Here is a 24,610-nt window from a genome sequence, read left to right as displayed (position 1 = left end):
AATGGCTCTAAGTTCTAACACTAAGTATGAAAATCTCGTTTGTATTGTAATTTTTCTAAAGTCATATTAGTTTCTTCATGTTGATATTATATATTTATAACTTCATGGTAAACCTCCGAAATTAAGCTTTCCAAATCTCCCGGGTTAACTATCATTAGCACTTCTTCATGTGCTGGACTTCCAGGAATTTGTGCAGACCGGCCTGTTAGCTCAGATGGTTAGAGCGTGGTGCTAATAACGCCAAGGTCACAGGTTCGATCCCTGTACAGGCCAAGTTTAATTGTTTGAAAAAAAAAAAATTTTTCTTGTGTCTCATTTTTGACTGTTTATCACCTTGGATCAAACGATGCTTGAAGGATTGGATGAATACATTTGATATAGTTGTAGAATTAATTATTATTCTGAAAGCTCCTGGAATATCTATTAATGGTTCTAAGTTCTAACACCAAGTAACTAAATCTCTTATTTATTGCAATTTATTGAGGTCATTTTTGTTTTGTCTTGTTGATGAAATATAAAAATAGTATGAATGTAAACAGCTGAATATAAGCTTTCCAACTATCCCGGGTTAACAATCAGTAGCACTTCATCATCTGCTATTTCTTCAATAGTATGCTATATATTTAGTGAGCCTATTAGTTTAGTCTTCAGAGCATAAAGTTAAAAATGCCAAGTACATACTTTCGATCCATCTCCAAGCCAATACTTGATGCTCCTTTAATGTTGAAAATAGATGTATTTTCTTCTGTATCATGTGTATCTCTATATTTCCTTTGAGGGGAAGCTGATAGAATGATTAAATGAATCAATTGCATATAGGTGATGAATTGTTATTTATTGCTAAAACACATGGAAAAAACATTAATGGTTCTAAGTTCTAACACTAAGTATGAAAATCTCTTTTGTATTGTAATTTTTTTAAAGTCATATAAGTTTCTTCATGTTGATATTATATATTTATAACTTCATGGTAAACCTCTGAAGTTAAGCTTTCCAAATCTCCCGGGTTAACTATCATTAGCACTTCTTCATATGCTGGACTTCCAGTAATTTGTGCAAAATGGCCTGTTAGCTCAGATGGTTAGAGCGTGGTGCTAATAACGCCAAGGTCACAGGTTCGATCCCTGTACAGGCCAAGTTTAATTGTTTGTAAAAAGATAAATGTTTCTTGTGTCTCATTTTTGACTGTTTATCACCTTGGATCAAATGCTGCTTGAAGGATTGGATGAATACATTTGATATAGTTGTAGAATTAATTATTATTCCGAAAGCTCCTGAAATATCTATTAATGGTTCTAAGTTCTAACGCCAAGTAACTAAATCTCTTATTTATTGCAATTTATTGAGGTCATTTTTGTTTTGTCTTGTTGATGAAATATAAAGATAGTATGAATGTAAACAGCTGAATATAAGCTTTCCAACTATCCCGGGTTAACAATCGGTAGCACTTCATCATCTGCTATTTCTTCAATAGTATGCTATGTATTTATTGAGCCTATTAGTTTAGTCTGTAGAGCATAAAGTTAAAAATGCCAAGGACATACTTTCAATCAGTCTCCAAGCCAATACTTGATGCTCCTTTAATGTTGAAAATAGATGTATTTTCTTCTGTATAATGTGTATGTCTATATTTCCTTTGAGGGGAAGCTGATAGAATGTTTAGATGAATCAATTGCATATAGGTGATGAATTGTTATTTATTGCTAAAACACATGGAAAAAACATTAATGGTTCTAAGTTCTAACACTAAGTATGAAAATCTCTTTTGTATTGTAATTTTTCTAAAGTCATATTAGTTTCTTCATGTTGATAATTTATATTTATAACTTCATGGTACACCTCTGAAATTAAGCTTTCCAAATCTCCCGGGTTAACTATCATTAGCACTTCTTCATATGCTGGACTTCCAGGAATTTGTGCAAAATGGCCTGTTAGCTCAGATGGTTAGAGCGTGGTGCTAATAACGCCAAGGTCACAGGTCCGATCCCTGTACAGGCCAAGTTTAATTGTTTGTAAAAAGATACATTTTTCTTGTGTCTCATTTTTGACTGTTTATCACCTTGGATCAAAAGCTACTTGAAGGATTGGATGAATACATTTGATATAGTTGTAGAATTAATTATCATTCTGAAAGCTCCTGGAATATCTATAATTGGTTCTAAGTTCTAACGCCAAGTAACTAAATCTCTTATTTATTGCAATTTATTGAGGTCATTTTTGTTTTGTCTTGTTGATGAAATATAAAGATAGTATGAATGTAAACAGCTGAATATAAGCTTTCCAACTATCCCGGGTTAACAATCAGTAGCACTTCATCATCTGCTATTTCTTCAATAGTATGCTATATATTTAGTGAGCCTATTAGTTTAGTCTTTAGAGCATAAAGTTAAAAATGCCAAGGACATACTTTCAATCAGTCTCCAAGCCAATAAGTGATGCTCCTTTAATGTTGAAAATAGATGTATTTTCTTCTGTATAATGTGTATGTCTATATTTCCTTTGAGGGGAAGCTGATAGAATGATTAGATGAATCAATTGCATATAGGTGATGAATTGTTATTTATTGCTAAAACACATGGAAAAAACATTAATGGCTCTAAGTTACAACACTAAGTATGAAAATCTTTTTTGTATTGTAATTTTTTTAAAGTCATATAAGTTTCTTCATGTTGATATTATATATTTATAACTTCATGGTAAACCTCTGAAGTTAAGCTTTCCAAATCTCCCGGGTTAACTATCATTAGCACTTCTTCATATGCTGGACTTCCAGTAATTTGTGCAAAATGGCCTGTTAGCTCAGATGGTTAGAGCGTGGTGCTAATAACGCCAAGGTCACAGGTTCGATCCCAGTACAGGCCAAGTTTAATTGTTTGTAAAAAGATAAATGTTTCTTGTGTCTCATTTTTGACTGTTTATCACCTTGGATCAAATGCTGCTTGAAGGATTGGATGAATACATTTGATATAGTTGTAGAATTAATTATTATTCTGAAAGCTCCTGAAATATCTATTAATGGTTCTAAGTTCTAACGCCAAGTAACTAAATCTCTTATTTATTGCAATTTATTGAGGTCATTTTTGTTTTGTCTTGTTGATGAAATATAAAGATAGTATGAATGTAAACAGCTGAATATAAGCTTTCCAACTATCCCGGGTTAACAATCGGTAGCACTTCATCATCTGCTATTTCTTCAATAGTATGCTATATATTTATTGAGCCTATTAGTTTAGTCTTTAGAGCATAAAGTTAACAATGCCAAGAACATACTTTCAATCAGTCTCTAAGCCAATACTTGATGCTCCTTTAATGTTGAAAATAGATGTATTTTCTTCAGTATCATTTGTATGTCTATATTTCCTTCGAGGGGAAGCTGACACAATGATTAGATGAATCAATTGCATATAGGTGATGAATTGTTATTTATTGCTAAAACACATGGAAAAAACATTAATGGCTCTAAGTTCTAACACTAAGTATGAAAATCTCTTTTGTATTGTAATTTTTCTAAAGTCATATTAGTTTCTTCATGTTGATATTATATATTTATAACTTCATGGTACACCTCCGAAATTAAGCTTTCCAAATCTCCCGGGTTAACTATCATTAGCACTTCTTCATATGCTGGACTTCCAGAAACTTGTGCAAAATGGCCTGTTAGCTCAGATGGTTAGAGCGTGGTGCTAATAACGCCAAAGTCACAGGTTCGATCCCTGTAAAGGCCAAGTTTAATTGTTTGAAAAAAGATTAATTTTTCTTGTGTCTCATTTTTGACTGTTTATCACCTTGGATCAAAAGCTGATTGAAGGATTGGATGAATGCATTTGATATAGTTGTAGAATTAATTATTATTCTGAAAGCTCGTGGAATATCTATTAATGGTTCTAAGTTCTAACGGCAAGTAACTAAATCTCTTATTTATTGAAATTTATTGAGGTCATTTTTGTTTTGTCTTGTTGATGAAATATAAAGATAGTATGAATGTAAACAGCTGAATATAAGCTTTCCAACTATCCCGGGTTAACAATCGGTATCACTTCATCATCTGCTATTTCTTCAATAGTATGCTATATATTTATTGAGCCTATTAGTTTAGTCTTTAGAGCATAAAGTTAACAATGCCAAGAACATACTTTCAATCAGTCTCTAAGCCAATACTTGATGCTCCTTTAATGTTGGAAATAGATGTATTTTCTTCAGTATCATTTGTATGATTATATTTCCTTCGAGGAGAAGCTGACACAATGATTAGATGAATCAATTGCATATAGGTGATGAATTGTTATTTATTGCTAAAACACATGGAAAAAACATTAATGGCTCTAAGTTCTAACACTAAGAATGAAAATCTTTTTTGTATTGTAATTTTTCTAAAGTCATATTAGTTTCTTCATGTTGATATTATATATTTATAACTTCATGGTAAACCTCCGAAATTAAGCTTTCCAAATCTCCCGGGTTAACTATCATTAGCACTTCTTCATATGCTGGACTTCCAGGAATTTGTGCAGACCGGCCTGTTAGCTCAGATGGTTAGAGCGTGGTGCTAATAACGCCAAGGTCACAGGTTCGATCCCTGTACAGGCCAAGTTTAATTGTTTGAAAAAAGATTAATTTTTCTTGTGTCTCATTTTTGACTGTTTATCACCTTGGATCAATCGATGCTTGAAGGATTGGATGAATACATTTGATATAGTTGTAGAATTAATTATTATTCTGAAAGCTCCTGGAATATCTATTAATGGTTCTAAGTTCTAACACCAAGTAACTAAATCTCTTATTTATTGCAATTTATTGAGGTCATTTTTGTTTTGTCTTGTTGATGAAATATAAAAATAGTATGAATGTAAACAGCTGAATATAAGCTTTCCAACTATCCCGGGTTAACAATCGGTAGCACTTCATCATCTGCTATTTCTTCAATAGTATGCTATGTATTTATTGAGCCTATTAGTTTAGTCTGTAGAGCATAAAGTTAAAAATGCCAAGGACATACTTTCAATCAGTCTCCAAGCCAATACTTGATGCTCCTTTAATGTTGAAAATAGATGTATTTTCTTCTGTATAATGTGTATGTCTATATTTCCTTTGAGGGGAAGCTGATAGAATGTTTAGATGAATCAATTGCATATAGGTGATGAATTGTTATTTATTGCTAAAACACATGGAAAAAACATTAATGGTTCTAAGTTCTAACACTAAGTATGAAAATCTCTTTTGTATTGTAATTTTTCTAAAGTCATATTAGTTTCTTCATGTTGATAATTTATATTTATAACTTCATGGTACACCTCTGAAATTAAGCTTTCCAAATCTCCCGGGTTAACTATCATTAGCACTTCTTCATATGCTGGACTTCCAGGAAGTTGTGCAAAATGGCCTGTTAGCTCAGATGGTTAGAGCGTGGTGCTAATAACGCCAAGGTCACAGGTCCGATCCCTGTACAGGCCAAGTTTAATTGTTTGTAAAAAGATACATTTTTCTTGTGTCTCATTTTTGACTGTTTATCACCTTGGATCAAAAGCTACTTGAAGGATTGGATGAATACATTTGATATAGTTGTAGAATTAATTATCATTCTGAAAGCTCCTGGAATATCTATAATTGGTTCTAAGTTCTAACGCCAAGTAACTAAATCTCTTATTTATTGCAATTTATTGAGGTCATTTTTGTTTTGTCTTGTTGATGAAATATAAAGATAGTATGAATGTAAACAGCTGAATATAAGCTTTCCAACTATCCCGGGTTAACAATCAGTAGCACTTCATCATCTGCTATTTCTTCAATAGTATGCTATATATTTAGTGAGCCTATTAGTTTAGTCTTTAGAGCATAAAGTTAAAAATGCCAAGGACATACTTTCAATCAGTCTCCAAGCCAATAAGTGATGCTCCTTTAATGTTGAAAATAGATGTATTTTCTTCTGTATAATGTGTATGTCTATATTTCCTTTGAGGGGAAGCTGATAGAATGATTAGATGAATCAATTGCATATAGGTGATGAATTGTTATTTATTGCTAAAACACATGGAAAAAACATTAATGGCTCTAAGTTCTAACACTAAGTATGAAAATCTTTTTTGTATTGTAATTTTTTTAAAGTCATATAAGTTTCTTCATGTTGATATTATATATTTATAACTTCATGGTAAACCTCTGAAGTTAAGCTTTCCAAATCTCCCGGGTTAACTATCATTAGCACTTCTTCATATGCTGGACTTCCAATAATTTGTGCTAAATGGCCTGTTAGCTCAGATGGTTAGAGCGTGGTGCTAATAACGCCAAGGTCACAGGTTCGATCCCTGTACAGGCCAAGTTTAATTGTTTGTAAAAAGATAAATGTTTCTTGTGTCTCATTTTTGACTGTTTATCACCTTGGATCAAATGCTGCTTGAAGGATTGGATGAATACATTTGATATAGTTGTAGAATTAATTATTATTCTGAAAGCTCCTGAAATATCTATTAATGGTTCTAAGTTCTAACGCCAAGTAACTAAATCTCTTATTTATTGCAATTTATTGAGGTCATTTTTGTTTTGTCTTGTTGATGAAATATAAAGATAGTATGAATGTAAACAGCTGAATATAAGCTTTCCAACTATCCCGGGTAAACAATCGGTAGCACTTCATCATCTGCTATTTCTTCAATAGTATGCTATGTATTTATTGAGCCTATTAGTTTAGTCTGTAGAGCATAAAGTTAAAAATGCCAAGGACATACTTTCAATCCGTCTCCAAGCCAATACTTGATGCTCCTTTAATGTTGAAAATAGATGTATTTTCTTCTGTATCATGTGTATCTCTATATTTCCTTTGAGGGGAAGCTGATAGAATGATTAAATGAATCAATTGCATATAGGTGATGAATTGTTATTTATTGCTAAAACACATGGAAAAAACATTAATGGTTCTAAGTTCTAACACTAAGTATGAAAATCTCTTTTGTATTGTAATTTTTTTAAAGTCATATAAGTTTCTTCATGTTGATATTATATATTTATAACTTCATGGTAAACCTCTGAAGTTAAGCTTTCCAAATCTCCCGGGTTAACTATCATTAGCACTTCTTCATATGCTGGACTTCCAGTAATTTGTGCAAAATGGCCTGTTAGCTCAGATGGTTAGAGCGTGGTGCTAATAACGCCAAGGTCACAGGTTCGATCCCTGTACAGGCCAAGTTTAATTGTTTGTAAAAAGATAAATGTTTCTTGTGTCTCATTTTTGACTGTTTATCACCTTGGATCAAATGCTGCTTGAAGGATTGGATGAATACATTTGATATAGTTGTAGAATTAATTATTATTCTGAAAGCTCCTGAAATATCTATTAATGGTTCTAAGTTCTAACACCAAGTAACTAAATCTCTTATTGATTGCAATTTATTGAGGTCATTTTTGTTTTGTCTTGTTGATGAAATATAAAGATAGTATGAATGTAAACAGCTGAATATAAGCTTTCCAACTATCCCGGGTTAACAATCGGTAGCACTTCATCATCTGCTATTTCTTCAATAGTATGCTATATATTTATTGAGCCTATTAGTTTAGTCTTTAGAGCATAAAGTTAACAATGCCAAGAACATACTTTCAATCAGTCTCTAAGCCAATACTTGATGCTCCTTTAATGTTGAAAATAGATGTATTTTCTTCAGTATCATTTGTATGTCTATATTTCCTTTGAGGGGAAGCTGACACAATGATTAGATGAATCAATTGCATATAGGTGATGAATTGTTATTTATTGCTAAAACACATGGAAAAAACATTAATAGCTCTAAGTTCTAACACTAAGTATGAAAATCTCTTTTGTATTGTAATTTTTCTAAAGTCATATTAGTTTCTTCATGTTGATATTATATATTTATAACTTCATGGTACACCTCCGAAATTAAGCTTTCCAAATCTCCCGGGTTAACTATCATTAGCACTTCTTCATATGCTGGACTTCCAGGAACTTGTGCAAAATGGCCTGTTAGCTCAGATGGTTAGAGCGTGGTGCTAATAACGCCAAAGTCACAGGTTCGATCCCTGTAAAGGCCAAGTTTAATTGTTTGAAAAAAGATTAATTTTTCTTGTGTCTCATTTTTGACTGTTTATCACCTTGGATCAAAAGCTGATTGAAGGATTGGATGAATGCATTTGATATAGTTGTAGAATTAATTATTATTCTGAAAGCTCGTGGAATATCTAATAATGGTTCTAAGTTCTAACGCCAAGTAACTAAATCTCTTATTTATTGAAATTTATTGAGGTCATTTTTGTTTTGTTTTGTTGATGAAATATAAAGATAGTATGAATGTAAACAGCTGAATATAAGCTTTCCAACTATCCCGGGTTAACAATCGGTATCACTTCATCATCTGCTATTTCTTCAATAGTATGCTATATATTTATTGAGCCTATTAGTTTAGTCTTTAGAGCATAAAGTTAACAATGCCAAGAACATACTTTCAATCAGTCTCTAAGCCAATACTTGATGCTCCTTTAATGTTGAAAATAGATGTATTTTCTTCAGTATCATTTGTATGATTATATTTCCTTCGAGGAGAAGCTGACACAATGATTAGATGAATCAATTGCATATAGGTGATGAATTGTTATTTATTGCTAAAACACATGGAAAAAACATTAATGGCTCTAAGTTCTAACACTAAGAATGAAAATCTTTTTTGTATTGTAATTTTTCTAAAGTCATATTAGTTTCTTCATGTTGATATTATATATTTATAACTTCATGGTAAACCTCCGAAATTAAGCTTTCCAAATCTCCCGGGTTAACTATCATTAGCACTTCTTCATATGCTGGACTTCCAGGAATTTGTGCAGACTGGCCTGTTAGCTCAGATGGTTAGAGCGTGGTGCTAATAACGCCAAGGTCACAGGTTCGATCCCTGTACAGGCCAAGTTTAATTGTTTGAAAAAAGATTAATTTTTCTTGTGTCTCATTTTTGACTGTTTATCACCTTGGATCAATCGATGCTTGAAGGATTGGATGAATACATTTGATATAGTTGTAGAATTAATTATTATTCTGAAAGCTCCTGGAATATCTATTAATGGTTCTAAGTTCTAACACCAAGTAACTAAATCTCTTATTTATTGCAATTTATTGAGGTCATTTTTGTTTTGTCTTGTTGATGAAATATAAAAATAGTATGAATGTAAACAGCTGAATATAAGCTTTCCAACTATCCCGGGTTAACAATCAGTAGCACTTCATCATCTGCTATTTCTTCAATAGTATGCTATATATTTAGTGAGCCTATTAGTTTAGTCTTCAGAGCATAAAGTTAAAAATGCCAAGTACATACTTTCAATCCGTCTCCAAGCCAATACTTGATGCTCCTTTAATGTTGAAAATAGATGTATTTTCTTCTGTATCATGTGTATCTCTATATTTCCTTTGAGGGGAAGCTGATAGAATGATTAAATGAATCAATTGCATATAGGTGATGAATTGTTATTTATTGCTAAAACACATGGAAAAAACATTAATGGTTCTAAGTTCTAACACTAAGTATGAAAATCTCTTTTGTATTGTAATTTTTTTAAAGTCATATAAGTTTCTTCATGTTGATATTATATATTTATAACTTCATGGTAATCCTCTGAAGTTAAGCTTTCCAAATCTCCCGGGTTAACTATCATTAGCACTTCTTCATATGCTGGACTTCCAGTAAGTTGTGCAAAATGGCCTGTTAGCTCAGATGGTTAGAGCGTGGTGCTAATAACGCCAAGGTCACAGGTTCGATCCCTGTACAGGCCTAGTTTAATTGTTTGTAAAAAGATAAATGTTTCTTGTGTCTCATTTTTGACTGTTTATCACCTTGGATCAAATGCTGCTTGAAGGATTGGATGAATACATTTGATATAGTTGTAGAATTAATTATTATTCTGAAAGCTCCTGAAATATCTATTAATGGTTCTAAGTTCTAACGCCAAGTAACTAAATCTCTTATTTATTGCAATTTATTGAGGTCATTTTTGTTTTGTCTTGTTGATGAAATATAAAGATAGTATGAATGTAAACAGCTGAATATAAGCTTTCCAACTATCCCGGGTTAACAATCAGTAGCACTTCATCATCTGCTATTTCTTCAATAGTATGCTATATATTTAGTGAGCCTATTAGTTTAGTCTTTAGAGCATAAAGTTAAAAATGCCAAGGACATACTTTCAATCAGTCTCCAAGCCAATAAGTGATGCTCCTTTAATGTTGAAAATAGATGTATTTTCTTTTGTATAATGTGTATGTCTATATTTCCTTTGATGGGAAGCTGATAGAATGATTAGATGAATCAATTGCATATAGGTGATGAATTGTTATTTATTGCTAAAACACATGGAAAAAACATTAATGGCTCTAAGTTCTAACACTAAGTATGAAAATCTTTTTTGTATTGTAATTTTTTTAAAGTCATATAAGTTTCTTCATGTTGATATTATATATTTATAACTTCATGGTAAACCTCTGAAGTTAAGCTTTCCAAATCTCCCGGGTTAACTATCATTAGCACTTCTTCATATGCTGGACTTCCAATAATTTGTGCAAAATGGCCTGTTAGCTCAGATGGTTAGAGCGTGGTGCTAATAACGCCAAGGTCACAGGTTCGATCCCTGTACAGGCCAAGTTTAATTGTTTGTAAAAAGATAAATGTTTCTTGTGTCTCATTTTTGACTGTTTATCACCTTGGATCAAATGCTGCTTGAAGGATTGGATGAATACATTTGATATAGTTGTAGAATTAATTATTATTCTGAAAGCTCCTGAAATATCTATTAATGGTTCTAAGTTCTAACGCCAAGTAACTAAATCTCTTATTTATTGCAATTTATTGAGGTCATTTTTGTTTTGTCTTGTTGATGAAATATAAAGATAGTATGAATGTAAACAGCTGAATATAAGCTTTCCAACTATCCCGGGTAAACAATCGGTAGCACTTCATCATCTGCTATTTCTTCAATAGTATGCTATGTATTTATTGAGCCTATTAGTTTAGTCTGTAGAGCATAAAGTTAAAAATGCCAAGGACATACTTTCAATCCGTCTCCAAGCCAATACTTGATGCTCCTTTAATGTTGAAAATAGATGTATTTTCTTCTGTATCATGTGTATCTCTATATTTCCTTTGAGGGGAAGCTGATATAATGATTAAATGAATCAATTGCATATAGGTGATGAATTGTTATTTATTGCTAAAACACATGGAAAAAACATTAATGGTTCTAAGTTCTAACACTAAGTATGAAAATCTCTTTTGTATTGTAATTTTTTTTAAGTCATATAAGTTTCTTCATGTTGATATTATATATTTATAACTTCATGGTAAACCTCTAAAGTTAAGCTTTCCAAATCTCCCGGGTTAACTATCATTAGCACTTCTTCATATGCTGGACTTCCAGTAATTTGTGCAAAATGGCCTGTTAGCTCAGATGGTTAGAGCGTGGTGCTAATAACGCCAAGGTCACAGGTTCGATCCCTGTACAGGCCAAGTTTAATTGTTTGTAAAAAGATAAATGTTTCTTGTGTCTCATTTTTGACTGTTTATCACCTTGGATCAAATGCTGCTTGAAGGATTGGATGAATACATTTGATATAGTTGTAGAATTAATTATTATTCTGAAAGCTCCTGAAATATCTATTAATGGTTCTAAGTTCTAACGCCAAGTAACTAAATCTCTTATTTATTGCAATTTATTGAGGTCATTTTTGTTTTGTCTTGTTGATGAAATATAAAGATAGTATGAATGTAAACAGCTGAATATAAGCTTTCCAACTATCCCGGGTTAACAATCGGTAGCACTTCATCATCTGCTATTTCTTCAATAGTATGCTATATATTTATTGAGCCTATTAGTTTAGTCTTTAGAGCATAAAGTTAACAATGCCAAGAACATACTTTCAATCAGTCTCTAAGCCAATACTTGATGCTCCTTTAATGTTGAAAATAGATGTATTTTCTTCAGTATCATTTGTATGTCTATATTTCCTTCGAGGGGAAGCTGACACAATGATTAGATAAATCAATTGCATATAGGTGATGAATTGTTATTTATTGCTAAAACACATGGAAAAAACATTAATGGCTCTAAGTTCTAACACTAAGTATGAAAATCTCTTTTGTATTGTAATTTTTCTAAAGTCATATTAGTTTCTTCATGTTGATATTATATATTTATAACTTCATGGTACACCTCCGAAATTAAGCTTTCCAAATCTCCCGGGTTAACTATCATTAGCACTTCTTCATATGCTGGACTTCCAGGAACTTGTGCAAAATGGCCTGTTAGCTCAGATGGTTAGAGCGTGGTGCTAATAACGCCAAAGTCACAGGTTCGATCCCTGTAAAGGCCAAGTTTAATTGTTTGAAAAAAGAATAATTTTTCTTTTATCTCATTTTTGACTGTTTATCACCTTGGATCAAAAGCTGCTTGAATGATTGGATGAATGCATTTGATATAGTTGTAGAATTAATTATTATTCTGAAAGCTCCTGGAATATCTATTAATGGTTCTAAGTTCTAACGCCAAGTAACTAAATCTCTTATTTATTGAAATTTATTGAGGTCATTTTTGTTTTGTCTTGTTGATGAAATATAAAGATAGTATGAATGTAAACAGCTGAATATAAGCTTTCCAACTATCCCGGGTTAACAATCGGTAGCACTTCATCATCTGCTATTTCTTCAATAGTATGCTATATATTTATTGAGCCTATTAGTTTAGTCTTTAGAGCATAAAGTTAACAATGCCAAGAACATACTTTCAATCAGTCTCTAAGCCAATACTTGATGCTCCTTTAATGTTGAAAATAGATGCATTTTCTTCAGTATCATTTGTATGTCTATATTTCCTTCGAGGAGAAGCTGACACAATGATTAGATGAATCAATTGCATATAGGTGATGAATTGTTATTTATTGCTAAAACACATGGAAAAAACATTAATGGCTCTAAGTTCTAACACTAAGTATGAAAATCTCGTTTGTATTGTAATTTTTCTAAAGTCATATTAGTTTCTTCATGTTGATATTATATATTTATAACTTCATGGTAAACCTCCAAAATTAAGCTTTCCAAATCTCCCGGGTTAACTATCATTAGCACTTCTTCATGTGCTGGACTTCCAGGAATTTGTGCAGACCGGCCTGTTAGCTCAGATGGTTAGAGCGTGGTGCTAATAACGCCAAGGTCACAGGTTCGATCCCTGTACAGGCCAAGTTTAATTGTTTGAAAAAAAAAAAAAATTTCTTGTGTCTCATTTTTGACTGTTTATCACCTTGGATCAAACGATGCTTGAAGGATTGGATGAATACATTTGATATAGTTGTAGAATTAATTATTATTCTGAAAGCTCCTGGAATATCTATTAATGGTTCTAAGTTCTAACACCAAGTAACTAAATCTCTTATTTATTGCAATTTATTGAGGTCATTTTTGTTTTGTCTTGTTGATGAAATATAAAAATAGTATGAATGTAAACAGCTGAATATAAGCTTTCCAACTATCCCGGGTTAACAATCAGTAGCACTTCATCATCTGCTATTTCTTCAATAGTATGCTATATATTTAGTGAGCCTATTAGTTTAGTCTTCAGAGCATAAAGTTAAAAATGCCAAGTACATACTTTCGATCCATCTCCAAGCCAATACTTGATGCTCCTTTAATGTTGAAAATAGATGTATTTTCTTCTGTATCATGTGTATCTCTATATTTCCTTTGAGGGGAAGCTGATAGAATGATTAAATGAATCAATTGCATATAGGTGATGAATTGTTATTTATTGCTAAAACACATGGAAAAAACATTAATGGTTCTAAGTTCTAACACTAAGTATGAAAATCTCTTTTGTATTGTAATTTTTTTAAAGTCATATAAGTTTCTTCATGTTGATATTATATATTTATAACTTCATGGTAAACCTCTGAAGTTAAGCTTTCCAAATCTCCCGGGTTAACTATCATTAGCACTTCTTCATATGCTGGACTTCCAGTAATTTGTGCAAAATGGCCTGTTAGCTCAGATGGTTAGAGCGTGGTGCTAATAACGCCAAGGTCACAGGTTCGATCCCTGTACAGGCCAAGTTTAATTGTTTGTAAAAAGATAAATGTTTCTTGTGTCTCATTTTTGACTGTTTATCACCTTGGATCAAATGCTGCTTGAAGGATTGGATGAATACATTTGATATAGTTGTAGAATTAATTATTATTCCGAAAGCTCCTGAAATATCTATTAATGGTTCTAAGTTCTAACGCCAAGTAACTAAATCTCTTATTTATTGCAATTTATTGAGGTCATTTTTGTTTTGTCTTGTTGATGAAATATAAAGATAGTATGAATGTAAACAGCTGAATATAAGCTTTCCAACTATCCCGGGTTAACAATCGGTAGCACTTCATCATCTGCTATTTCTTCAATAGTATGCTATGTATTTATTGAGCCTATTAGTTTAGTCTGTAGAGCATAAAGTTAAAAATGCCAAGGACATACTTTCAATCAGTCTCCAAGCCAATACTTGATGCTCCTTTAATGTTGAAAATAGATGTATTTTCTTCTGTATAATGTGTATGTCTATATTTCCTTTGAGGGGAAGCTGATAGAATGTTTAGATGAATCAATTGCATATAGGTGATGAATTGTTATTTATTGCTAAAACACATGGAAAAAACATTAATGGTTCTAAGTTCTAACACTAAGTATGAAAATCTCTTTTGTATTGTAATTTTTCTAAAGTCATATTAGTTTCTTCATGTTGATAATTTATATTTATAACTTCATGGTACACCTCTGAAATTAAGCTTTCCAAATCTCCCGGGTTAACTATCATTAGCACTTCTTCATATGCTGGACTTCCAGGAATTTGTGCAAAATGGCCTGTTAGCTCAGATGGTTAGAGCGTGGTGCTAATAATGCCAAGGTCACAGGTCCGATCCCTGTACAGGCCAAGTTTAATTGTTTGTAAAAAGATACATTTTTCTTGTGTCTCATTTTTGACTGTTTATCACCTTGGATCAAAAGCTACTTGAAGGATTGGATGAATACATTTGATATAGTTGTAGAATTAATTATCATTCTGAAAGCTCCTGGAATATCTATAATTGGTTCTAAGTTCTAACGCCAAGTAACTAAATCTCTTATTTATTGCAATTTATTGAGGTCATTTTTGTTTTGTCTTGTTGATGAAATATAAAGATAGTATGAATGTAAACAGCTGAATATAAGCTTTCCAACTATCCCGGGTTAACAATCAGTAGCACTTCATCATCTGCTATTTCTTCAATAGTATGCTATATATTTAGTGAGCCTATTAGTTTAGTCTTTAGAGCATAAAGTTAAAAATGCCAAGGACATACTTTCAATCAGTCTCCAAGCCAATAAGTGATGCTCCTTTAATGTTGAAAATAGATGTATTTTCTTCTGTATAATGTGTATGTCTATATTTCCTTTGAGGGGAAGCTGATAGAATGATTAGATGAATCAATTGCATATAGGTGATGAATTGTTATTTATTGCTAAAACACATGGAAAAAACATTAATGGCTCTAAGTTACAACACTAAGTATGAAAATCTTTTTTGTATTGTAATTTTTTTAAAGTCATATAAGTTTCTTCATGTTGATATTATATATTTATAACTTCATGGTAAACCTCTGAAGTTAAGCTTTCCAAATCTCCCGGGTTAACTATCATTAGCACTTCTTCATATGCTGGACTTCCAGTAATTTGTGCAAAATGGCCTGTTAGCTCAGATGGTTAGAGCGTGGTGCTAATAACGCCAAGGTCACAGGTTCGATCCCTGTACAGGCCAAGTTTAATTGTTTGTAAAAAGATAAATGTTTCTTGTGTCTCATTTTTGACTGTTTATCACCTTGGATCAAATGCTGCTTGAAGGATTGGATGAATACATTTGATATAGTTGTAGAATTAATTATTATTCTGAAAGCTCCTGAAATATCTATTAATGGTTCTAAGTTCTAACGCCAAGTAACTAAATCTCTTATTTATTGCAATTTATTGAGGTCATTTTTGTTTTGTCTTGTTGATGAAATATAAAGATAGTATGAATGTAAACAGCTGAATATAAGCTTTCCAACTATCCCGGGTTAACAATCGGTAGCACTTCATCATCTGCTATTTCTTCAATAGTATGCTATGTATTTATTGAGCCTATTAGTTTAGTCTGTAGAGCATAAAGTTAAAAATGCCAAGGACATACTTTCAATCAGTCTCCAAGCCAATACTTGATGCTCCTTTAATGTTGAAAATAGATGTATTTTCTTCTGTATAATGTGTATGTCTATATTTCCTTTGAGGGGAAGCTGATAGAATGTTTAGATGAATCAATTGCATATAGGTGATGAATTGTTATTTATTGCTAAAACACATGGAAAAAACATTAATGGTTCTAAGTTCTAACACTAAGTATGAAAATCTCTTTTGTATTGTAATTTTTCTAAAGTCATATTAGTTTCTTCATGTTGATAATTTATATTTATAACTTCATGGTACACCTCTGAAATTAAGCTTTCCAAATCTCCCGGGTTAACTATCATTAGCACTTCTTCATATGCTGGACTTCCAGGAATTTGTGCAAAATGGCCTGTTAGCTCAGATGGTTAGAGCGTGGTGCTAATAACGCCAAGGTCACAGGTCCGATCCCTGTACCGGCCAAGTTTAATTGTTTGTAAAAAGATACATTTTTCTTGTGTCTCATTTTTGACTGTTTATCACCTTGGATCAAAAGCTACTTGAAGGATTGGATGAATACATTTGATATAGTTGTAGAATTAATTATCATTCTGAAAGCTCCTGGAATATCTATAATTGGTTCTAAGTTCTAACGCCAAGTAACTAAATCTCTTATTTATTGCAATTTATTGAGGTCATTTTTGTTTTGTCTTGTTGATGAAATATAAAGATAGTATGAATGTAAACAGCTGAATATAAGCTTTCCAACTATCCCGGGTTAACAATCAGTAGCACTTCATCATCTGCTATTTCTTCAATAGTATGCTATATATTTAGTGAGCCTATTAGTTTAGTCTTTAGAGCATAAAGTTAAAAATGCCAAGGACATACTTTCAATCAGTCTCCAAGCCAATAAGTGATGCTCCTTTAATGTTGAAAATAGATGTATTTTCTTCTGTATAATGTGTATGTCTATATTTCCTTTGAGGGGAAGCTGATAGAATGATTAGATGAATCAATTGCATATAGGTGATGAATTGTTATTTATTGCTAAAACACATGGAAAAAACATTAATGGTTCTAAGTTCTAACACTAAGTATGAAAATCTCTTTTGTATTGTGATTTTTCTAAAGTCATATTAGTTTCTTCATGTTGATAATTTATATTTATAACTTCATGGTACACCTCCGAAATTAAGCTTTCCAAATCTCCCGGGTTAACTATCATTAGCACTTCTTCATATGCTGGACTTCCAGGACTTTGTGCAAAATGGCCTGTTAGCTCAGATGGTTAGAGCGTGGTGCTAATAACGCCAAGGTCACAGGTTCGATCCCTGTACAGGCCAAGTTTAATTGTTTGAAAAAAGATTAATTTTTCTTGTGTCTCATTTTTGACTGTTTATCACCTTGGATCAAACGCTGCTTGAAGGATTGGATGAATGCATTTGATATAGTTGTAGAATTAATTATTATTCTGAAAGCTCCTGGAATATCTATTAATGGTTCTAAGTTCTAACGCCAAGTAACTAAATCTCTTATTTATTGCAATTTATTGAGGTCATTTTTTGGTTTTGTCTTGTTGATGAAATATAAAGATAGTATGAATGTAAACAGCTGAATATAAGCTTTCCAACTATCCCGGGTTAACAATCGGTAGCACTTCATCATCTGCTATTTCTTCAATAGTATGCTATATATTTATTGAGCCTATTAGTTTAGTCTTTAGAGCATAAAGTTAACAATGCCAAGAACATACTTTCAATCAGTCTCTAAGCCAATACTTGATGCTCCTTTAATGTTGAAAATAGATGTATTTTCTTCAGTATCATTTGTATGTCTATATTTCCTTCGAGGGGAAGCTGACACAATGATTAGATGAATCAATTGCATATAGGTGATGAATTGTTATTTATTGCTAAAACACATGGAAAAAACATTAATGGCTCTAAGTTCTAACACTAAGTATGAAAATCTCTTTTGTATTGTAATTTTTCTAAAGTCACATTAGTTTCTTCATGTTGATATTATATATTTATAACTTCATGGTAAACCTCCGAAATTAAGCTTTCCAAATCTCCCGGGTTAACTATCATTAGCACTTCTTCATATGCTGGACTTCCAGAAATTTGTGCAGACCGGCCTGTTAGCTCAGATGGTTAGAGCGTGGTGCTAATAACGCCAAGGTCACAGGTTCGATCCCTGTACAGGCCAAGTTTAATTGTTTGAAAAAAGATTAATTTTTCTTGTGTCTCATTTTTGACTGTTTATCACCTTGGATCAAACGATGCTTGAAGGATTGGATGAATACATTTGATATAGTTGTATAATTAATTATTATTCTGAAAGCTCCTGGAATATCTATTAATGGTTCTAAGTTCTAACACCAAGTAACTAAATCTCTTATTTATTGCAATTTATTGAGGTCATTTTTGTTTTGTCTTGTTGATGAAATATAAAAATAGTATGAATCTAAACAGCTGAATATAAGCTTTCCAACTATCCCGGGTTAACAATCAGTAGCACTTCATCATCTGCTATTTCTTCAATAGTATGCTATATATTTAGTGAGCCTATTAGTTTAGTCTTCAGAGCATAAAGTTAAAAATGCCAAGGACATACTTTCAATCCGTCTCCAAGCCAATACTTGATGCTCCTTTAATGTTGAAAATAGATGTATTTTCTTCTGTATCATGTGTATCTCTATATTGCCTTTGAGAGGAAGCTGATAGAATGATTAAATGAATCAATTGCATATAGGTTTGCCCGTATCGAGGAAATCCTTTCCTGAGCTCATTCTTTCACCCCCTATTCACAGGCCCCCGGCCCTGGCAGGCAAACCTCGCTCTTCTACCTCGGTACCTGCCCCTAATTCCCCCCTATCTGTGATGTACCTGAACACTCGGTCTCTGGTCAGCCATAAAACTGACATCTTCTATCTCTTAGGATCGGAACAGCCTGACATCTTGTTCCTGTCCGAGACCTGGCTCACAGATGATTCCTCCCCTGATATCCTGGCGGCCATCCCCCCAGGATATTACATACTGCAAGCCAATCGCCCCTCTGGCAAAGTGGGCAGCGGGGTCGCAGCCATCATTAGCCACTCAATCAGGTTTTCCCCTATACCTATCCCCAGCATTCCTATGACCGACTGTCTTGCTCTCAGGCTGGAGCAACCTGGGTCCTCTCTTGTATGTGTCCTAGTTTACCGTCCCCCTCAACCCATGCCAAACTTCTCAGTTCAGTTTGGGGAGCTCATCTCCCAGCTGACTATCAACAACACTAATGTTTTGGTTCTCGGCGACTTCAATTATTGGCCATCGGACCCTCACGAAACCCCGGGTTCTCTCCCCTTTTCCGACCTTATGCTTGGCCTCAATTGTATTCAACACATACACACACCCACACATGCTAAAGGTCATATTTTGGACCAGGTATGGACTTCTTCTTTAGACATCTCCACTCCCCTTGTCCTCCCGTGCCCCTGGTCAGATCATCTACTTATCACTTTCTCCCTTGCTAAGCCTCCCCCGACCAATATTACCCGAGAATCTAATTTCCTGGCACGTAATTGGAGCAAGGCCGACCTCAACAAATTCACTTCCCTCCTGAGCTCATCAGCCCCTTCTACTACGGGACCCCCGACTTCCATTGACTCTCAGTCTGATAATCTTATCCAATGGCTTGTCTCCGCCGCTGACTCGGTGGCACCTCTAAAACCTGTTAAGATGCGGCGCAGTCACGACGCCCATAGGTGGTTCACCGAGGAACTCAAGGCACTGAAACTTAGTCTCCGCCAGGCCGAAAGACGCTGGCGTTGAGGATATACTCCCGAGACAAAAGCTGTCTTCTCTTCTCAGCTGAGGGAATACAAGTCTGCTATAGCCCGGGCTAAATCCAGCTATTTCTCCAATAAGATTTTGAACTCTACTAACAAATCTAAAGACATTTTTTCTATTGTTGAGGAATTATCTAACCCGGCGAGAGTCACCATTGCCCCGCTTCCCTCCCAGCCTCTGTGTGACTCCCTGAATCAGTTCTTCGTGGACAAAATTGTTAAAATCAAAACCAGCATTTCTGCTCACGTTTCATCCACTTCTTTCCCCCCCAGCACTTCCTTTCACCCCATCACCCACACCCTATCCCAGCTCCCCCTCATTCCAAAAGAGATGTTTCTCTCCCTTTTGCTCAAAGTTTCTTCTGGCTCCCCTAGCGACTGTTGCCCCCCCTCTGCCCTGCGAGAAGCTTTTACTTCCTGCCCGGACCCCCCTTTAGCCCTCTTAAACAACTCTTTAACCTCGGGGGTGGTCCCGGGTTCCTTCAAACAGGCAGAGGTGGTCGCCATCCTGAAAAAACCCACGGCTGACCCGTCCACCATGAGCAACTATCGCCCTATCTCCCTCCTTCCCTTCCTTAGCAAAGTCCTGGAGTCCCATGTCACTCAAACCCTTACTTCTTTTATTGAGGACTCTTGTGTTTTGGACCCCCAGCAGGCTGGGTTCAGACCTGCGCATTCCACAGAAGCAGTCATCCTCTCTGTGATGGACGAACTACGCAGGGGCGCTGACTCTAACACCTGTCAGGCCCTGGTTCTTCTAGACCTGTCAGCCGCCTTTGACACGGTCGACCACGATATTTTGGTCGACCGTGTCAGAGAGGCTGGCATCCAGGGCACTGCCCTGGATTGGGTGCGCTCTTTTCTGACTCACCGCCATCAAGCTGTCAGACTGTCCCAGTTTTCTGCCTCTCAAGTCGAGCTGACCTGTGGTGTCCCGCAGGGATCCTCCTTATCCCCTCTCCTTTTTAATTTATACCTAGCCCCGCTTATCCGTTCCCTCCGCCAATTCAATGTCTCCGCGTTCAACTACGCCGATGACATTCAACTGGTCTTCACTATCGACTCCAGTGACCAATCCATCTCCACTTTCCAAAACACCCTCTGCTTCATCAGCGATTGGATGGGCACAAACCATCTGAAACTTAACCCCGACAAGACTGAGCTGGTGCTTGTCGGGGGGCCCTCTAATCCCTGGCACTCTTCCTTTTGGCCTGCCAGTCTGGGCAGCCCCCCTTGCCCTGTCAACTCAGCAAAAAGTCTGGGAGTTGTCATAAGCAACGACCTTTCTATGACACCCCAGATCAGCGCTGTAGTCTCCTCCAGCCATTTCCAGCTCAGGAAAATACGCAAAATCTCCCGCCTACTTACCACCGATGCCCTCACTTTGGCCCTGCTTGCGTTAGTCATGTCTAGGCTTGACTACGCAAATGCACTTTACGTAGGCATTCCTGCATACCAACTTAGGAGACTCCAGCTGATCCAAAATCAAGCTGCCCGCTTGATCTATCATCAACCTAGAGATCAGCACGTCCAACCTCTCCTAAAAAGTCTCCACTGGCTTCCGGTTTCTGGCCGCTGCAACTTTAAGCTTGGTTGCATCATTTTTAAATCCCTCACTGGTCATGGTCCCTCCTTCATTTCTTCTTTGCTTCATCCTTATGTTCCCTCCCGCACTCTTCGGTCATCTCAATTGGCCTTACTTTCTGTCCCCAGATTCAAGCGGAAGAAACACGGTGGCCTCAGGTTTTCTTTCTTAGCCCCGTCTTTTTGGAACACCTTACCTCTTTCTCTTAGGTTGCCCTCCCCCTACACCACATTCAGATCCTCCCTCAAAACTCACCTTTTCACTGTAGCTTATTACTAGCCGTCATTCTGTGTTATGTTATCTTCTGTCTCTCCTCCCTGCTCCCTCTGTATAGCGCCAAGAAACCTAATGGTGTTAGCGCGCTCAATAAGTTAATTTAACATAACATAACATAGGTGATGAATTGTTATTTATTGCTAAAACACATGGAAAAAACATTAATGGTTCTAAGTTCTAACACTAAGTATGAAAATCTCTTTTGTATTGTAATTTTTTTAAAGTCATATAAGTTTCTTCATGTTGATATTATATATTTATAACTTCATGGTAAACCTCTGAAATTAAGCTTTCCAAATCTCCCGGGTTAACTATCATTATCACTTCTTCATATGCTGGACTTCCAGTAATTTGTGCAAAATGGCCTGTTAGCTCAGATGGTTAGAGCGTGGTGCTAATAACGCCAAGGTCACAGGTTCGATCCCTGTACAGGCCAAGTTTAATTGTTTGTAAAAAGATAAATGTTTCTTGTGTCTCATTTTTGACTGTTTATCACCTTGGATCAAACGCTGCTTGAAGGATTGGATGAATACATTTGATATAGTTGTAGAATTAATTATTATTCTGAAAGCTCCTGAAATATCTATTAATGGTTCTAAGTTCTAACGCCAAGTAACTAAATCTCTTATTTATTGCAATTTATTGAGGTCATTTTTGTTTTGTCGTGTTGATGAAATATAAAGATAGTATGAATGTAAACAGCTGAATATAAGCTTTCCAACTATCCCGGGTTAACAATCGGTAGCACTTCATCATCTGCTATTTCTTCAATAGTATGCTATATATTTATTGAGCCTATTAGTTTAGTCTTTAGAGCATAAAGTTAACAATGCCAAGAACATACTTTCAATCAGTCTCTAAGCCAATACTTGATGCTCCTTTAATGTTGAAAATAGATGTATTTTCTTCAGTATCATTTGTATGTCTATATTTCCTTTGAGGGGAAGCTGACACAATGATTAGATGAATCAATTGCATATAGGTGATGAATTGTTATTTATTGCTAAAACACATGGAAAAAACATTAATGGCTCTAAGTTCTAACACTAAGTATGAAAATCTCTTTTGTATTGTAATTTTTCTAAAGTCATATTAGTTTCTTCATGTTGATATTATATATTTATAACTTCATGGTAAACCTCCGAAATTAAGCTTTCCAAATCTCCCGGGTTAACTATCATTAGCACTTCTTCATATGCTGGACTTCCAGGAATTTGTGCACACCGGCCTGTTAGCTCAGATGGTTAGAGCGCTGTGCTAATAACGCCAAGGTCACAGGTTCGATCCCTGTACAGGCCAAGTTTAATTGTTTGAAAAAAGATTAATTTTTCTTGTGTCTCATTTTTGACTGTTTATCACCTTGGATCAAACGATGCTTGAAGGATTGGATGAATACATTTGATATAGTTGTAGAATTAATTATTATTCTGAAAGCTCCTGGAATATCTATTAATGGTTCTAAGTTCTAACACCAAGTAACTAAATCTCTTATTTATTGCAATTTATTGAGGTCATTTTTGTTTTGTCTTGTTGATGAAATATAAAAATAGTATGAATGTAAACAGCTGAATATAAGATTTCCAACTATCCCGGGTTAACAATCAGTAGCACTTCATCATCTGCTATTTCTTCAATAGTATGCTATATATTTAGTGAGCCTATTAGTTTAGTCTTTAGAGCATAAAGTTAAAAATGCCAAGGACATACTTTCAATCCGTCTCCAAGCCAATACTTGATGCTCCTTTAATGTTGAAAATAGATGTATTTTCTTCTGTATCATGTGTATCTCTATATTTCCTTTGAGGGGAAGCTGATAGAATGATTAAATGAATCAATTGCATATAGGTGATGAATTGTTATTTATTGCTAAAACACATGGAAAAAACATTAATGGTTCTAAGTTCTAACACTAAGTATGAAAATCTCTTTTGTATTGTAATTTTTTTAAAGTCATATAAGTTTCTTCATGTTGATATTATATATTTATAACTTCATGGTAAACCTCTGAAATTAAGCTTTCCAAATCTCCCGGGTTAACTATCATTAGCACTTCTTCATATGCTGGACTTCCAGTAATTTGTGCAAAATGGCCTGTTAGCTCAGATGGTTAGAGCGTGGTGCTAATAACGCCAAGGTCACAGGTTCGATCCCTGTACAGGCCAAGTTTAATTGTTTGTAAAAAGATAAATGTTTCTTGTGTCTCATTTTTGACTGTTTATCACCTTGGATCAAACGCTGCTTGAAGGATTGGACGAATACATTTGATATAGTTGTAGAATTAATTATTATTCTGAAAGCTCCTGAAATATCTATTAATGGTTCTAAGTTCTAACGCCAAGTAACTAAATCTCTTATTTATTGCAATTTATTGAGGTCATTTTTGTTTTGTCTTGTTGATGAAATATAAAGATAGTATGAATGTAAACAGCTGAATATAAGCTTTCCAACTATCCCGGGTTAACAATCGGTAGCACTTCATCATCTGCTATTTCTTCAATAGTATGCTATGTATTTATTGAGCCTATTAGTTTAGTCTGTAGAGCATAAAGTTAAAAATGCTAAGGACATACTTTCAATCAGTCTCCAAGCCAATACTTGATGCTCCTTTAATGTTGAAAATAGATGTATTTTCTTCTGTATAATGTGTATGTCTATATTTCCTTTGAGGGGAAGCTGATAGAATGTTTAGATGAATCAATTGCATATAGGTGATGAATTGTTATTTAT

The 24,610-nt window shown here is 34.4% G+C and overlaps 15 non-coding genes across 15 annotated transcripts; all 15 read left to right on the top strand.

The window, feature by feature from the left end:
* The first annotated feature begins 199 nt into the window (after nt 1-199).
* TRNAI-AAU (transfer RNA isoleucine (anticodon AAU)) lies at nt 200-273 on the top strand. Its single transcript has one exon. It is a non-coding gene; the product is annotated as a tRNA-Ile (tRNA).
* Nucleotides 274-1,062: 789 nt separating this feature from the next.
* TRNAI-AAU (transfer RNA isoleucine (anticodon AAU)) lies at nt 1,063-1,136 on the top strand. The gene has a single exon. It is a non-coding gene; the product is annotated as a tRNA-Ile (tRNA).
* Nucleotides 1,137-4,514: 3,378 nt separating this feature from the next.
* Nucleotides 4,515-4,588, top strand: TRNAI-AAU (transfer RNA isoleucine (anticodon AAU)). The gene has a single exon. It is a non-coding gene; the product is annotated as a tRNA-Ile (tRNA).
* Nucleotides 4,589-6,240: 1,652 nt separating this feature from the next.
* Nucleotides 6,241-6,314, top strand: TRNAI-AAU (transfer RNA isoleucine (anticodon AAU)). Its single transcript has one exon. It is a non-coding gene; the product is annotated as a tRNA-Ile (tRNA).
* A 789-nt stretch (nt 6,315-7,103) lies between these two features.
* Nucleotides 7,104-7,177, top strand: TRNAI-AAU (transfer RNA isoleucine (anticodon AAU)). The gene has a single exon. It is a non-coding gene; the product is annotated as a tRNA-Ile (tRNA).
* A 1,652-nt stretch (nt 7,178-8,829) lies between these two features.
* Nucleotides 8,830-8,903, top strand: TRNAI-AAU (transfer RNA isoleucine (anticodon AAU)). Its single transcript has one exon. It is a non-coding gene; the product is annotated as a tRNA-Ile (tRNA).
* Nucleotides 8,904-10,555: 1,652 nt separating this feature from the next.
* TRNAI-AAU (transfer RNA isoleucine (anticodon AAU)) lies at nt 10,556-10,629 on the top strand. Its single transcript has one exon. It is a non-coding gene; the product is annotated as a tRNA-Ile (tRNA).
* Nucleotides 10,630-11,418: 789 nt separating this feature from the next.
* TRNAI-AAU (transfer RNA isoleucine (anticodon AAU)) lies at nt 11,419-11,492 on the top strand. Its single transcript has one exon. It is a non-coding gene; the product is annotated as a tRNA-Ile (tRNA).
* A 1,652-nt stretch (nt 11,493-13,144) lies between these two features.
* TRNAI-AAU (transfer RNA isoleucine (anticodon AAU)) lies at nt 13,145-13,218 on the top strand. Its single transcript has one exon. It is a non-coding gene; the product is annotated as a tRNA-Ile (tRNA).
* Nucleotides 13,219-14,007: 789 nt separating this feature from the next.
* On the top strand, nt 14,008-14,081 carry TRNAI-AAU (transfer RNA isoleucine (anticodon AAU)). Its single transcript has one exon. It is a non-coding gene; the product is annotated as a tRNA-Ile (tRNA).
* A 1,652-nt stretch (nt 14,082-15,733) lies between these two features.
* TRNAI-AAU (transfer RNA isoleucine (anticodon AAU)) lies at nt 15,734-15,807 on the top strand. Its single transcript has one exon. It is a non-coding gene; the product is annotated as a tRNA-Ile (tRNA).
* A 1,652-nt stretch (nt 15,808-17,459) lies between these two features.
* TRNAI-AAU (transfer RNA isoleucine (anticodon AAU)) lies at nt 17,460-17,533 on the top strand. The gene has a single exon. It is a non-coding gene; the product is annotated as a tRNA-Ile (tRNA).
* A 791-nt stretch (nt 17,534-18,324) lies between these two features.
* TRNAI-AAU (transfer RNA isoleucine (anticodon AAU)) lies at nt 18,325-18,398 on the top strand. Its single transcript has one exon. It is a non-coding gene; the product is annotated as a tRNA-Ile (tRNA).
* Nucleotides 18,399-22,245: 3,847 nt separating this feature from the next.
* TRNAI-AAU (transfer RNA isoleucine (anticodon AAU)) lies at nt 22,246-22,319 on the top strand. The gene has a single exon. It is a non-coding gene; the product is annotated as a tRNA-Ile (tRNA).
* A 1,652-nt stretch (nt 22,320-23,971) lies between these two features.
* On the top strand, nt 23,972-24,045 carry TRNAI-AAU (transfer RNA isoleucine (anticodon AAU)). Its single transcript has one exon. It is a non-coding gene; the product is annotated as a tRNA-Ile (tRNA).
* The last annotated feature ends 565 nt before the right edge of the window (nt 24,046-24,610 follow it).

This window comes from Lissotriton vulgaris, chromosome 4_1, assembly GCF_964263255.1.
Source record: "Lissotriton vulgaris chromosome 4_1, aLisVul1.2, whole genome shotgun sequence".
Taxonomy (NCBI): domain Eukaryota; kingdom Metazoa; phylum Chordata; class Amphibia; order Caudata; family Salamandridae; genus Lissotriton; species Lissotriton vulgaris.
The sequence above is the reverse complement of the archived record's forward strand: the minus strand, read 5'-3'. Positions and strand labels throughout refer to the sequence as shown.